Source organism: Pteropus alecto, unplaced genomic scaffold (genome assembly GCF_000325575.1).
Source record: "Pteropus alecto unplaced genomic scaffold, ASM32557v1 scaffold433, whole genome shotgun sequence".
Classification (NCBI taxonomy): domain Eukaryota; kingdom Metazoa; phylum Chordata; class Mammalia; order Chiroptera; family Pteropodidae; genus Pteropus; species Pteropus alecto.
In genome coordinates, this window is record NW_006433953.1 from 1,841,533 (window position 1) to 1,858,359 (window position 16,827).

Consider the following 16,827-nt stretch of genomic DNA (forward strand, 5'->3'; position numbering starts at 1 on the left):
GGGAAATTGGCCAGAGCTAGAGATCTATGTGAGGATGCACCGAATGCCCTATCTTGGGTTATCTTTGGAACAGGAATGGGGTACCCTATGCTCTGCCTGTCTAGCCAACCTACACCCAGAATTTAGATAACATAAGAATTCTGTGCAGTTTCGATGTGCCGTGACACAACATACACTGTGATTTATATAGAAATGCTACGGAAGTTTCAAAGGGGGAAAGGTCACTCTCTAATGAGGGTCTTCACAGAGGAGATGAGATAGAAATCGAGCATTGAATGATGGATGTTATTTAGTTAAACTTATGGTGGGAGGGCTTTTCTTGAAGAGAGAACAAAATCAACAAAGAAGATGGAACAAAAAATGAAAAAGCCATACTTTCTTAAAATAAGAAGCTTACAGGTTTGAATTAGTGAGTCGAGAGTTAAAAGGTGTGTATTTACAGATGACTCAAAACAATTGTGGGGCCCTGAAGTAGACTCACAGAAAGCAAAGGCTTCCATGTTTACTACTTGCACATGCAAAGACTCCTGATGCTGTTCTCTTCACTCTAAGGTTCCCGGTCCAGATCTCAGAGCTGCAAGTTCAGGCAAAGTTGTAAAATAGGTTAAGATTAGTCAACCTCATCTTTCTTTCTAGAGCCTTCCTTTTCCCCCCGCCCCCGCCAAACACCCACTGTTCTATGGTGACTGTGCAGACCCTCCCTCTGGCTTGTCTACTTAACTCTGTCCTTATTAGCAGTACCATGTCTTAGGTGTTTGGTTATGGACAAAGCTTTAACTTAGTGACTCATCTGTGGCAGGCCATTGGGGGAGGCAACTTCGGCTGGTGGAGGAAGAGTGTGGGCTTCCTCATTCCTCATTCCTCAGAGAACACCATCTTGGAGCCTATTATACATTCACGGTAATGTTGGCATACCCCTGGGAGGAAGTCACGGTCATAGTGGTTGCTGCTTGTCTCTCTCTGTCATGTGAATGAGGCTGTTTATTCTTCAGGGTAAAGTTAATCATCCTCCTGAATGTGGTTCTTTTTTGTGCCTCTCTCGTGCAATCCTCTGAGCCTGAGGGTGGGAAAGGAATGCTTAGAGCCTGGAACAGAACTTGTCACATGGAATATCCAATAGTAATCGATAACCAGAGTGCACTTTGTGTTTGAGACTTATTTGATATTTGAGAGATTTTTGGAATATAATTGTTTTCCAGCTCTTTGTCTTGACAGATTGAGATGACTGACGATATGTGATGTCTCAGGAGATGAAATGAGCAAGGCTAGAAAACATATAGTTTCTCTGACAAGGGACTTTTAGGACGCATTAGAGAAACATAAATATGTTTTTTTTTAACTGACACCTTGGTTTTTGTCTTTCACCCTGACTGACAAATAAGATATCTCCCAATCTCCTCGCCAAAGTCCTCTCCGAGGAATAAACAGATTGTGTGTTGTAATGGCTGTGGTTTAGGTTTAGAATCTGGCTTACCTTTAAATCAAGTGAGGCTTGTTTCAGTTATTTCACTGTGAAAACTGAAAAATTGTGTTTGGAAAAGATTTTCTCCCTCTATTTAAACATCTTTTTTTCTTAAAAGTTAAGCTTGTTATTTCAAAAATGTTTTTCAAGTCTCTTGAAATGAATTCTGATATTTGCAATTCTTTGACTTCTTTGCTGGAGATTAAAATCTCTGATCTTCCAAGGAGATGTCATTAACCAAAGTAACAATCTTGGTGGAATGCTTTTGAGGCACCAACCGAGTTAATGATTATTAGCCAGCAAGTTCCTATCAAGGCATCAGTCAATTTTAGGTATAGCTGGAGAGATGAACAACAACACCTGTTAATTTAGGGGTTCTCCCAATGACAAACTGGGCTCTCTTATTCTTTAATTTGGGAGAATGGCACAATATCTTATTTTAATTTGTTGCTTCTGAGTGGGATAAATGAGATTCCAGAGAGCCAGTGTTCATCATGTTTCTTGGTTGTAGTAGTTATTTCCCCTTGCCTCCCCTGCCAAAAAAAAAAAAAAAAGAATGCTTCTGTGATATTTTCTCAAGGAAGCTATAAAACTCCTAGGAGAACTTTTACATATTCATTCATTTACAAAAAATATTATTGGGTGCTTCTATTTTGCTAGGCACTGTGTTAAATGTAGGAGGAAAGAAAGAGGAACTGAGCACAAATCTGCTTTCAAATAACTTATAGGCTGGAAGGGGAGATAGGACACTGCACACCCAGGCAAATCAGACTTAAATAGCTCTTTATTTTATCCTACAGAGTTGGGCCCAAGGCAGTTTCTCCATCAATGCTTTTTTGGCTGCAAGTTAACTAGAAGAGATTGTAGATACCATCCAGTCCAATTAGTCCATGTCACCAATGAGGAAGCAGACTCTGAAAGGCTAAGCAACATGCCCAGGGTGATACAGGTAATGAGAGGCTAAGCTAAAGATGTGATTCTGAGTCTAAGGTGCTTCTGCCCTCTAAAGAAGCTATATTTCCTGATTTCACTGCATATAAATTCATACTCCGGATTCATAACCTGACTTGACTGACTGATTTATCTTGAGGACTGCCATGCCCAAAATTAAGTTAGAAGTTGGAGACTCTGGATGGAGTTAATACAGAGAGATCCCATTTGGCTTTTGTACTTCACAAAGTCTCATTCCAAATATGTAACAATTTCTCCTTTCCTTTAACTTTTTTTTTTTTGGCATCTTACATTTTGTTCTAAGAGATGAAATTGGTAAGAGAGTTGAAGATATCAGTCTCAGGGCCTGCCAGCCCTGCTACCAAAGCTACTTATTTTTCGGTGTGCAAATAATATGATTGAGGCAGTAGGAGTGTGAAGAGAAGAGGGAAAAACATCTCAGGAAGTATAAGTATTCATGATCATTTCCACATATTTTTTTGCCTTTAATTAAAAATCAGATTGAAATTATTCTGGTTGGAAATCAGTCTTTTTCATTGAGCAGTTATTGCTGAATTCTCCAGTCTCAACTTATTCCTCTCACAGGTATCATAGCTGGTCTGATGCTAGACTAATGTGTGTGAAATAGATTTCTGACAGCCAAAATACCTAGGTCCATTTGGGAGAATACATTTTCGTAAATCTGTGTTTCCCCAAATGTAACACAAGACCTGTATATTTAAAATACATAAAAAACAGCTCCAAAGCACATTGCAAAAACAGGAAGGGGAAAAATCAATAAAATATTAGCTATAACATAACAGAATTTCTATTCATAGATAAGGGAAAAAGAACATCCTCTGATTTCACCTTTTGTTAACATAAATAACTAGTTTTGTTTTAAAATCAATTTCCTGGAAATTGGACTTTGGGTGGTAATCACACAACAGAATATATAGATGTCAAATTATAATGTACACCTGAAAATTATATAATTGTATTAACCAATGTTACCCCAATAAACTTAATAAAAAGTAAAAATAAATAAAAAGAAAAAGAAAAAGAAAAAAATAAAATCAACTTCCTCCTTTTACATTTAAGTTCTCAAGCCTTTAAAACTATATACAAAATGATAGGACAGAAATTAAAATAATTAATACTATCAGTTTTTTTTAAAAAACAATTCTTCAATGCTGTCTGTGGTAGAGTGAAAAGCAGAACACAAATGAACACATTAAATTCAACACACCCTTGGTATTTGAGAAGTTAATATTATAAGAGCTACTTTTCTTTCATTGTCAAAAGAAAGTGGCTATCTAATCAGAGGAAAAGGGTGTCATGAGAATATTTTCAAATTATTGGTTAAATAGGCCTTTGTATTTTTGTCTTAAGTCAGATTGTCTTCACAAAGAGGAATGTAGAGTCGAGTGTCTGAGATGTAGGAGAAAAATACATGTCTTTGCACAGCTTTCAATGACCTTTCATTTATCCCACTCTCCTTCCCTCCTACTCTCTTTTGTCCAAAATACGACCTGGATCAGAAGAGTGACTGCAGTCACTTTTCAGCCTTGTACTGTCCTGGGCTCTTCAGCCTTGGGAGCAACCTAGCGAAGTACATCCTGTGAAATCAGTTACAAACTTAGAGAAACTTAGTAGTTTTCACCATATTTTTGCTATTGACTTCTGACGAGGCAAATACCTAGGACATAGTTGACACTGTATATTTGACAATTTGGTGGGGTAGGTCTTTTAAATAATCACATTTTACTTTTGTAGTACTTTTCCTGTGAACATCTTCCAAAATTTATAGAAATTGGAGCTCAGTCCCATGGATGACCAAGCTCTATCTTAGGTGTCAGCTGGATAATTCAGAAGGCCCTAAAGGTTTTGCTGAGAGGTCGTATAATTGGATGGATGTGCTCAAGATGGCCAGGTGCGCACTCATTCCATATGACAGGTGAGTGCGTTAGTGAATCCCATGGCAGGAAGAGAGGAGGCATCACTACCTCTAGGACAAGCCAGCTAATCAACAATTCCCAAATGACTTGGTGCTCCATGCCAACTATTGCATGAGGGAAAAAGAGCCTATGGTAAGAAAGATTTAAAATGATACAAATGCTTTATGTTGTGAGAGGGAAAAAAATCAGCAAAAATATGAGTCAGGTGCTACAGACATTTTCTGTGCATTGTTTTGTAATTAATCCTTACAGTTTTCTCTAATATAAATTATCCAGATTAGGACCGAGGCAGAGAGATTAGGGAGGGAGAAGATAGGTGAAGAGATAATAAACTAGCATTCACTGGGCCCCAGATATGAGTCTAGCATTCTGCTAGGTGGTTCAGATATATTGTTTAATTCTGACAGCACTCTTGTGGTAGGGATTATACTCTTTTTTATGAAGGAGAAGGAAACTGAGGCTCAGGGGTTAAAAAATGTGTTCAAGGTCACGCAAGCAGTAGGCAGTGAAATCAAACTTGGAAGCCAGATCGAGTTCTCATCAATATACCATTCTTCCTTCACTATATTCCTTAGTAAGAAAACAGATGCTTAAAATTTCAGTTTTTCGAATCCTATGCTAGTTTCCAAATGACTTTCTGCTAGTATATCCTTTTAAGAAGTTAACATATCTGACAGAAATTAATAGTATGCATATTTATAATTAGTGATAGTTCTAAAGATAGAGGACTCTAAGGCATTTTGAAGTGATTGCTTGCTTTACTTTTAAAAAATATTCTTAATTTCTTTTTGCTAAGAAATCTTGCTACTCCAAAAATAGGCCCTAACAACTCCCTCAGAAATTGCAATTCCTTACACTTAATGAATGTGAATGGATTTTCAGTGAAATTTTAAATATAAGAGTTAAATATATGAGGGCACAGCCAAAGCTGAATACGCTGGAAATTTCCCCATAAGGTCATGGTGCTGAATACCTACACAAAAAATGCTGAAATAACTACGGGCATTAACAGAGCCAAGAACTAACTGACAGCGGAATTTACATAGCATAAATATAGGGAAGAAACAGATACATACCAAGAAATGGTTTAGCTCACAATAAGTGGTCCAAAATTGATTGATTATTTATATTTAGTTTAAGATCCCATGTTAAGTACATTAAAGAGGGTACACACATAGAAGACTCTTGATTGTTTAGAAAAACTGGAATTAGGGTAAAATTTGCCCCACTTTTGGCTTGAAAAGATTCCCTATTTAGGGAGTCCAAATGTCTGTACCATCTTTGCCATTAACTCACCGTATAATGTGGGTGAGTCTCTTAAAAACATAAATTCTCACTTTCCTTTGGGTAAACAAAAGGGGTTAGACTAACTCTCTAAGGCCCTTCCAGCTTTTGCATTCTAATATACTGTATAGCAAGATTAAAATTTGTTGTGACAGTTCTCTTCACCTCATAAAGAGAAAGATAATAATTCACTTCTTTCCATATTCATGAAGATTAATGTCATAACGATGCTCTGTCTTCACATTCATTCTCTTTATGAATTGCAACCCCAGAACTTGTGCTGTGCTGGATTCATGGAAAAACAAATGACTTTCATGCATAATGAAGCTCGTATCTTGCTAATCTGTCTTGTATAAACTAAGTCCCTAAGGTATAACGATCATTTTTAACTACACATTTGTTTAAATTCTCTGACATGCAACTGTAGTTATTTAAAAAGAGGCTTATGCTTTTATAATTCTGGAATAAGACATTGATTTGTTATTATGACTTTTCCGGAAATGATTCCATCTATTTGCAAAATCACAGTTGAACTGAATCACCTTAAATGATATAAATATGTATCGTGAATAAGGTAAGTGTTCAACTGCCCCTTAGGACATGCCTTATTTTCTAGTAAATGTATGTTTATATGCCAATTAAGATATGAGGTCAAAATTTATTTCATAATCTTAGAAAAGAACTAAGAAATTGTCATAGCTAGGAGGGCAAACTGCAAAACATGAGCTCTGACGACTAAATGCAACTTCCTCCCCCTGTTGCCTCATTCTGGTCTCCATGCTGGGTCATCGCAGCTCTCCATGGGGGAGGAAATGAAAGCTCTCAAGTCCCAGGCAGCCCTGTTGAGGCTGCTTCACAGGACATTTCTGAGGAGATTTTGTTTGTGAGCTACAAAATTAGACCCATAAAGAGCAGGTCACTGATGGGGGATCAAAAGCCAGAGATTTACAGGGCAAACTGAAGTGCCTAAAAATTCTTCATGGAGGAAAAACAGTTCATGGAGTTGAATAAAGCAAGAAGTAGAAGATTGGGCCAAGTAAAAAGTTTGAAGTATAACTTGGCCTTATTCGATTTTTAAAATAGATTGATCCCTTTAAATGTTGTGCAACTAAAAATAAAAGGTTCTCTTTAGGAAGATGAGCCATTAGCAATTGCAGGGCTAAATTTGGGGCTCTCAGGTGAGATGATGGTTGGGTTTCCCATCACCCTCTGTTTTGCTCTGTCAGGGCCTTCCTTTTCATCTTACACCCTTTCAGATTCTCCCTAATTCCCAATTTTTTGATGTCACCCTCCATGAGCATTAGTAATATTTTACAGTTTATCAAAGAACTCTTTGTGTCATTTCGCCTTAAGATTCTAATTACATATCAGCCATGTTACCTATCAAGAGAATCTATGATACCTGATTGTTTTCTTATGAGTATTACAGGTGGCATGCAGTCTGTGGAGCAGATGATAAAGAAGCCTTCTTTGTTGGGTTCTCTGACCTCCCTAGAGAGAGGAACTTATGGTATGCCAGTCACCATAATTTAAAGTCATTAAGTCATTGAATTCTTACAATGGCCTCATGAGAATACTATTATTATTTTCCTTTTACAGATGGGGAAGCTGAGGTAGGGAGCTGCTAAGGGGTAGGCCTGGCTGTTCAGCTCTGCTGGTTTAGACTCCCTCTCTGTCCTCTGCCGCCTGGCTACTAGACTTGACTCAGTGTTGGCCCCATAGCAGCCTGACTTGTTTTTGGAAACTTCTCAGTTTCGGTGACTTAGATGTTGACTGAACTACTTGGCTTATGGATCCCATGTACCTTTGGATTTCTTTTCATATTATTCTCTTGGCTTAGTGATATAGTCTTCTCCACAGCTAAAAGTAAAGGCGACCCAATTTTTTACTCTCCGCATTCAGCTCCATATGATGGCTTGGCCCCAGCTATATAAGGGAGCAAGTTTGGGTAGGATCCAATGATTCCTGCTCCCAGGGACGAATGCTGGTGAGACATGGATTCAGAGTTGAGCCGAAAGACTTAGAGTTGAGGATAGGAGATCCAGTTCTAGAGACTGTTTACCTGACTGAATGCTCTAGGAGGACAGAGACCATCTCAGTTTTGTTTACCTCTAGATCCCCAGCACCAGTAAGGTACTTGGCACATACTAACTGCTCAATAAATATTTATTGAATGAAGACATGAATTAATGACTGACTAGGAGAAGGCAGTGGTATTGGGCAGACTATGGAGTAGGGTGTCAAAGCAGGGCCACTCATATGTTTAGGCTCTGTTCCTTACACACCAAATATTGGGTGTGCTGAATGAGATCTATAAGAGCCATGTGGCCATAGTGAAGCTGAGGCCTTGGGTAGACTTTCTGCTTCCTTCATGGTCTAGTTCAGTAACCAAGAGTAAACTGGTTTCTGGGGAGAGTGAACAGTGAGCCAGAAAAGGCAAGGTCAGGAGGATTGGTCCAAATTTTCTTTTGCTATTACTGGAAGCAGAAGTCTGAGGCACATCTCCTACAGCTGTTTTTCTACTTTCCTTTCAGCTCGTTTCTGGACAAGGCTTACCATTTGCATCAGTGTTTCTTTAAAGCCCAGAGTCTGTTTGCACATACACAGGATGTATAACCATAGGCACATCAGTCCCCTTCCTTTCATAACTAACTCAAGATTGTACTTTTACTGAGATATTTGAGCATTTTCCTTAACCAGCCTCTATCAACGTGCTGTTCAACACTCTCGATGCTACCAATCTTACAGTGTGTTCCTCTCATACTCTTGCCCAGGGATTATGTCTTATCTCATATTTGCATCCTTGATGTCTAGTACAATGCCCAGCAAAGGGTTAATACTCAAGAAATGTGGCTCTGTTACCAATGTTTTGCCTGCAAACATTTTTCAGAGTCTTAATTTTTTTCCAGTTTTAATGAGAAATAATAGACATATATCACTGTATAATTTTAAGGCATAGGCTATGATGGTCTGATTTACATACATTGTGAAATGTTTACCACAATAGGTTCAGCTAACACCCATATTCTCATATAGATGCAACAAAAGAGAAAGAAAACAAATTTTTTCTTTGTGGTGCAAACTCTCTTGACAACTTTCCTATATATTGTACAGCAGGGTTAGCTATAGTCATTGTGTTGTACATTAAATCCTTAGTACTTATTTGTCTTATAACTGAAAGTTTAAAACTGTTCACCACCTTTCTCCAATTCCCCATTTCCCCCACCCTCCATCTGATTTCTTTTTCTATGAGATATATATATATATTTTTAAGATTCCACACATATAAATGAGATCATACAGTATTTGTCTTTCTCTGTCTGACTTATTTCATTTAGCATAATGCCTTCAAGTTTCATCCACATTGTCATTTTTTATGGCTGAATAATATTCCATGGTAGATATGCCACAACTTCTTTATCCATTCATCCATCAGGGAACACTTAGGTTGTTTCCATATCATGGCTATTGTAAATAATGCTGCAATGATCATGGGGCGGCGGGGGGAGGGGTACATATATCTTTTTGAGTTAGTGTTTTTATTTTCTTTGGACTTGTTGGATTATATGTTAGCTCTATTTTTAATTTTTTGAGAATTCTTGATACTATTTTCCATAGTGACAGTACTAATTTACAACGCCACTAACAGTGCACGAGGGTTCTCTTTTCTCCACATCCATACTAGCTTCTGTTATCTCTTGTCTTTTTGATACTGGCCATTCTAACAAGTGTGAGGTGATCTCTCACTGTGGTTTTAATTTTCATTTCTTTAATGACTAGTGATGTTGAGCATCTTTTCATATACCTGTTGACTTTTTGTAAATCTTCTTTGGAGAAATGTTTATCAGGATCTTTGCACACTTTTAACTGTTTTTTTTTTTTTTCTTTTGGGTTGCATGAGTTTGTTATATACTTTGGATGTTAACCCTTTATCGGATACATGGTTTGCAAATATTTTTTTCTCGTATAGGTTTTCTTTTCATTTTGTTGATGGTTTCTTTTGCTGTGTAGAAGACTTTTAGTTTGCTGTAGTCTCATTTCTTTATTTTTGATTTTGTTCCTTGTGCTTTAGGTGTCACATCTAAAAAAATTATTACCAAGACCCATGTCATGGAGCTTTATTCCTATGTTTTCTTCTGGTAGTTTTATGGTTTAGATCTTACATTTAAGATTTCAATCCATTTTGAGTTAATTTTTGTGAGTGGAGTAAGAGAGGTATCTAGTTTCATTCTTTTATATGTGAATATCCAGTTATCTCAGCACCATTTATTGAAAAGGATGCTTTTTCTCCACTGAGTATTCTTGGCTTGCTGGTCAAATACTAGTTGACCATATATGCTTAGGTTTATTTCTGGGCTCTTGATTTTGTTCCATTGGTCTATTTGCCTGTTTGTTTTTTTTTTTTTTCACATGAGTACTTTAGTGTTTTGATGACTATAACTTTATAGTATAGCTTGAAATCAGAAAGTGTGATGCTTCCTGCTTTGTTCGTTTTCAGGATTTCTTTGGCTATTCAGGGTTTTATGGTTCCATATAAATTTTAGAAATGCTTTTCTCTGCTATAAAAAAATGCAATTGGACTCTTGATAGAGGTTGAATGGAATCTACAAATGGCTTTTGGTTGTATTGACATTTTAACAATATTAATTCTTCCAGTCCATGAACACAGCATATCTTTTCATTTAATTGTATCTTTTTCAGTTTCTTTCATCAATGTCTTGTAGTTTTCAGAGTAAAGATCTTTAACTTTCTTAGTTTTATTTATTCCTAAGTATTTTATTGTTTTAGATGTTATTATTATAAAAGGGATTGATTTCTTTATTTTTCAGGAAATTTGTGGTTACTGTATAAAAATACTACTAATTTTTGTATGTTAATTTCATATACTGCAACTTTACTGAATTTATTGATTAGATCTAACAGTTTTTTGATTGAGTCTTTTGAATTTTATATATGCATATATAAAATCACGTCATCTGTAAATAGAGACAATTTTACTTCTTCCTTTCCAACTCTAATACCTTTTTTTCTTTATGTTGCCTGATTGCTCTAGCTAGGACTTCTAGTATTATTTTGAATAGGAGTAGTGAAAGTAGGCACCCTTGTCAGAGTCTTTATTCCTAATCTATTCTCCATCTTGCATTTTCTAAATTGAGTTCTCAGGACTTTTCGATTCTTGTATTTCATGACTATGAACATACTATTTTGTGTTTGAATAAGGCAAGTGCTTAAAGTTTAGATGAACATTTAAAAATTTTTAGTTAAAATAAAATAGTAAAGATTTTGCATCTCACCTTAAGAAATAAAAATCTTGAGAGAAAACTTTGAGCAAATAAGTAGAATGGGTCATCGTGATTCTTTCAAAAATAAGAATATTAAAATTTTCTTATTGAACCATATTCCCTTGACCTATAACATTGAAATTATTACACTAAATATTACTTGTGTTATTATTGAAAAAATACACTTTAAAGTTAATTCAGCCTGGATAATGAATTTGGATGATTAAATTGCATGCCTGAATATGAAATCTACTCTTGAATATGAAAAATAATGAGAGACAGGAATAGCAGAGGTAATTGAATTGCCCCCCAAATCCACACGTCTAATTTTAATAATTTTTTTTAGCATCTCACACTAAGCTTCTCAGCAAGTAGCAAGCGAGCAGAATAGACTTACGGGACTGACTGCTTTTCTAGTCCCTGTTCACCTTTCCACAGAAGTCTCAACCTGCAGGACAGTGGCCAAGAGTACTGCAGCAGGAGGCTGAAGAGAAGCAGAGATTCTGGTCAACTCAAAAATTGCCCAGTCAGCTCCTGGAATAATTGAGAGTCAGCTATAACGAATCTGGTTCCCATCTCAGGCCCGAATAATGCTGGGCATTAACTTTGTCTTTTTTTTTTTTTTCCTGTCTCAAAACCATCCCCGACCATAAGATTTCTTTTCTATTACTCTAAAAATAATCAAATAAAGAATAAACCTTTATTTTTTTGGTCCCAAATACCTTGCATTTCATCTAGAGAAATAAAAATCTTAAGAGCTTTTCAGCAAATGAACAAACGAACATATATATATATATATATATGTATCTATTATATATAATCTCAGTGTGACACCTGAGATGAGCATATTTATCTTTTTTTCTGACTTTTTTTTGTGTTTGAGAAATGAAAGAACTAATTTTGATTTATTACTTGAAAATACATTGGAGATTTACAGCTCTGTCAGGAAAAAATTATATAAAGTAAAGTGTATTTGCAATTGTACACTTCCTTTACCGTCCATGGAGGAAAAAAAATCTTTGTTCTCTAGGCCTGAGACAGGGCCTCTGTTGTGCTGAATGAGGTGTAGGTGGGAGTGGGGAGGAAAATGGCCGAAGCCAAGAATAAGCTAGATTATATTAGAAAGAAGAAGAGAGGGAAGGACAAATATTTTAGGACAGAGACAGAGAGAGAGGGAGAGAGAGACAAATGAACAAATGTGGGGAAGGGATGAGTATGATGAATAGCTGCTGAGAGGTGAGAGACAGACTTTGGAGGTGCTGTGGTGCTCAGGCCAGACTCTAGGAAGCTCAGTTCCATGCAGGTTACACTATTAAACACGGAGGACTAAGCATTCGTAAGAATGTGACAATCCTCACAACTAAATATAAATAAAATCTTCATGATTTTGTTTTTTAATCCAGGTCTTTCCTGTGGTATATTTTTGCATTATCTTTCATTCTCTTGAGCAAAACCAAAAGAACGACAGACACATTGTTTTTATAACATACAGTTCTATAGAAGATGAAATTAAGTTTTTATAGTCTGGAATTGGAGTGGTTCCTCTCAGAAACTGCTAAGTATAATTTTACCTTTAACATATTTTAGGTATTTATAAATTTTCATGAGTTTCGAAAACTTCATTTGGAAAATCAACTAAGTCATTGTTAGTACTCTGAGAATGTTATTACACATCAATATTAATATGATGTGGATACTATAACAATGAGAATATCTTTTCCTACCCTATTTTCTTACAGAAACCAGATTTTGCACTGGTTTTTAATGTAATTAAAAATATGTGTTTATCTTATTTTAAAATCCTCTCTCTTTGTCATTACTTCTGTTTTATTCATTAGATATTTCGGTCTTGCTGGCCTCACTTTTCATTCCTTTATGTAGGTTTCTGTGCAACAAAGTGACTTTCCTCTAGAGCCCAACACAGAGCTTTGCATGTAGTAGATGTTCCTATATTGAATAAATGTAGACTGGTAGATTTCCCCAACTAGTTTTAGGGGACAGTGGATAAGATGGCTTGACTGGGCTTGATATGTCAACTTGATTGGGCTGAGCTATAGTCCTTAGCTATTCAATCAAACATAAACTTAGGTGCTATAATGAAGGGATCTTGTAGTATAAAGTCCTTAATCAGTTGACTTTAAGTTAATCAAAATTATCCTGGATGGGTCTGACCTAATCAGGCATGCCCTTTCAACAAGGCTTTCTTTGGGCTCAGACTCTAAGAGCTGCTAGGTCTACATTTTCTCTCTCTCTCCCCTGGATCTTGGGGTAGCAGCTTATGATTCTCCCATCTTTTTTAATGATCACTTATTTATTTATTTATTACATTAAAAAAAATTTCAGTTAGAGTTGACAATATTATTTTATATTAGTTTCAGGTAAACAGCATAGTGGTTAGACATTTACATTATGATTTTCCTTTCTTGATGGCCATGGACAATAAGCTTCAGCTGTGGGCCTGCAGCCTGCTTGTGACCTTTCTTCCTGACCGCCTGGGGACAGGAGCTTCAGTCTGTGTTCATAAGTAACAGCTTGCTCATTTCTTCCCTTTTTGAATGTCGACCTTATGGACTTCGGACTTGTTTAACCAGCCCTCAAAATAGTGTAAACTGATTTCTTGTAACACACACATACACAAACACACATTCTCTCTTTCTCTCTCTCTCTCTCTCTCTCAAGCTCTCTCTCTCTCTCTCTCCTGATTCTTCCCTGGTTGAACTCTAACTGGTAGAATGGGTATCTGATTCCTCCTCTTTTATTCCCAATGATTCTCATTGAGTTTAGATCTCATAAATAAATCTTGGCTGAGTGGGTCCTGGAATCTTCAAGGTCTAAAATGAACTATACTTGAAGTACAATTTTAATAAACATACAGGCTTTATATAAACCAGTGTATCAATATTTCATTTTTTATTTAAAGTGTTTTTCCCTTTTATTTTTTCTTTTTTTAAATTTCGGTTTCCTTTATTTCGATGAAAAGAAAATAGCTGAGTTTTGGACATATTTATTCTACTTTCCCTCTCATATGTCAGAATTCAGTGAGCAAAGAAACCCAGGGCAGAAAAACTATTCTGTTAGAGCTACAAATAGCTGCATCCCAGCTAGTGAAAGATGTTTGGAGTTGAGGGCTTGTCTTATCTGAGGGTGCTGAGTCAGGAAGGTATTCATCACACACACTTTAATTTCGAGGCGGGGCGGGGGAAGGCAACATTCTTTCCAGCCCCCTTACTCGAACTGATATGTGTCAAGGATAAGGTGAAATTCTCAAGGGTCTACAATAAAGTCACTAAAATGGGTTGGGTGGAAAGTAAGAAATGTAACTTTTAATTGGAGAAATGGAAGAGTTAAAAATAGAACTAATCAGGAACAATATCTTTCTGCAGCCTGCCTGCCTGTCTTCCTTCCATGTTCCTTCATCCCTTGGTTTCTTATTTTTTCTTTTTCCTTCTCTTTCTTCTTTTTCCATCCAGCAGTTATGGTGAGGTAAAATTGTGATAAGATGCATTGGGAAATACTTTTCACTGACAGATTGTCAGAGAGTTGGAAGGCCAACCCCAGGCCTGGTCAGAGTAGAGTTTGATCTTGCTCAGATTAGGGGCTTGGCTAAAGGCATTCACTTATCTGTAGTTCTGCTTGTTTTTGTCTTGGGAAGCTGGTGCTAGGAATGTCTTTAAACTGGAGGCACCCTGGGATCACAATAAGGCCCAGATGGAGATGGGGAGAAAGCTGGCTGACATCCAGGCCTGTGCCAAAGGCAAGGGAGGTTGAAGTCCATAGCTGGCCTGGCCCAGTTCACCAGGGCTCGAGGGAGACAAGTTCAGGTGCTAGGCTACAAAGCATATTTTCATGGAATGTCATCTTGCATGTGTCTCTGGGAAGATATAGAGGCGAACTGGCCACGGTGCTGGAAGAAGTAGCTGCTATATGGCTATCATGATGAATGGATGATCTTGCATTTAGAGACTCAGAATCCAGCATGTCTTTTGGATTCATAACTAATGGAAAGATGTCCCAGTTCTGGTGGATGGGCTGGGACAACATGAAAGCCTTTTCAAAGATGTCTTATTTCACTCAGCCCTAATCCTGTGGCATTTGCTTTATAGAAACAAAGTTAATAGAGGAATAAAATATTACTTAAACTTCTTTTGGGGACCTGTTTAATTTGGCTTGTGGTAAAGAATAATGTTCTGAGGAACATTATGCTAGAGAGATTTAAGGAAGATTAAGGAGATTATTAAAATATTCTTTCTTAGATATGGCGGAGGTTTGTAACACTTTTAAATCACTGTCGAAGAAACAAAAGGATGTGTTACTAGGTAGCGTTGAATGAAATACACAGAGGAGGATGTTTTAATATTAATCTATATTTTACCTCCAGGAATACCAAATTATAGAACTATTGTATTATGCACCCCAAAATTATAGTTTATCATAAAAGGGTCATATGCACCATTGCCTTACAAGAGAAATTTTATTTGAATTATAATGCGTTTCTAAATGCATTATAGAATGATTGGTAGGAGGTGTAGTCTTTTGTAACACAAAGAGATGCTGACTAGAATTACAGTTCCCATTAAAAGGAATATAAGTGAAATAACTTTGTTTCAACAGTCATATCCTAAGGGCAAATGGGTCATAGGGAGTGATTAAACTGAAAACATGAAGCCAGTAATAATCACTATATATGTATCCCCTGTGGTTGACCGTCTTGTTTTTTCCTCAGGACTTTAGCTTTCCCAGACATTTACCATTGTGTTGACATATACTGATAACAATAATAGAATGATTAAATATGCCATTAGATTTTTCACCATAGAAGTATTCTCAGCACAAGAGACAACATATTGGTATTCCTTTCTAAATTAAAATATCATAAAGAGGGCAAAAGGATTCGATAGTTGTAGCAAATAGTTTGATGGCAAGAAAAATACCATAGATCAGAAACATGAGCTTTTGTAGTAAAAACCCAAGTGCAGTAATGATAAAAACAATGCTTTAAAAACTATAGGGCATATATTTGAGTCAGAACAGCTCTTCACACAGCAAACAATGGAACACTATCAATGTTGACTTAAAGCTGTTATTCTGACCTGATAATCCTGAACAATTGGCAAAAATGGGAATGTATGTTTGAGCTCTTAAAATGAAAATTCTACTTCAGGAAATTGTCTTCAGAGCAATATGACTCTCAGAAGGGATATAAAAATATTTCTAATATATTTTTGGAATGCCCTCGGCTTGGGCCACAATGGCACTCTGAATTTTTAATACAAGGATTTATATCGACATTAAATACTCTGTATGCCCTTCTTGTAGCTGGTAGAAGAGAAATACCTCACCTGGCAGATTTGTGTAGGTTTTCCGTGTGTCAACGTTACATTATGACTTTGTGTAGTTTTTAGGATTGACATAACTGTAGAATGAGGAACAAGAGAAGGAGAAGATGTGGAGAAACAGAGGGACAGGCAAGCACAGAGCAGCTCATCTGGAGATGGCCATTCAGATACTTGGAGAAGCAAAAGGCTTGAGATGTGTCAGAATTAAGCCACAGTGATGGAAAGGAGTTATGTGAGGGGGGAGATGGTGGTGTAAAGAAAGTCTGGAAACTTCCATTAGGCCAAGATGAAAGCTATGAACACATTTGCAGAAGTGTGTATATGTGTGTTTTACACATACATTTACTTCAAGAAGGTCTGGTCCTTTACTTTGAATGATTTTACTGTCCTAAACAGGTAAATATTCCTCTTTACTGAAAGGTGTCCTGAAAGACACCTGATGATTTGATCTAAGCTTTGTGGGCATTTGGAAGAAGAATCTGGAGTGAGAGAAGAGGGTGAGAAGTGGTGGTAGAGTCGTGGTGGCGAGGTAGTGTGGGGTGGTGGTGCCAACCTCAACCTCCTCCTTCACCCCT

The 16,827-nt window shown here is 36.8% G+C and overlaps 1 long non-coding RNA gene across 1 annotated transcript; it reads right to left on the bottom strand.

Moving 5' to 3' along the window:
- Nucleotides 1-355: 355 nt before the first annotated feature.
- Nucleotides 356-11,377, bottom strand: LOC112477418. The gene is made up of 3 exons (XR_003045458.1): nucleotides 11,314-11,377; nucleotides 916-1,057; nucleotides 356-574 (listed from the first exon to the last, which is right to left on the bottom strand). It is a non-coding gene; the product is annotated as an uncharacterized LOC112477418 (long non-coding RNA).
- Nucleotides 11,378-16,827: the final 5,450 nt, after the last annotated feature.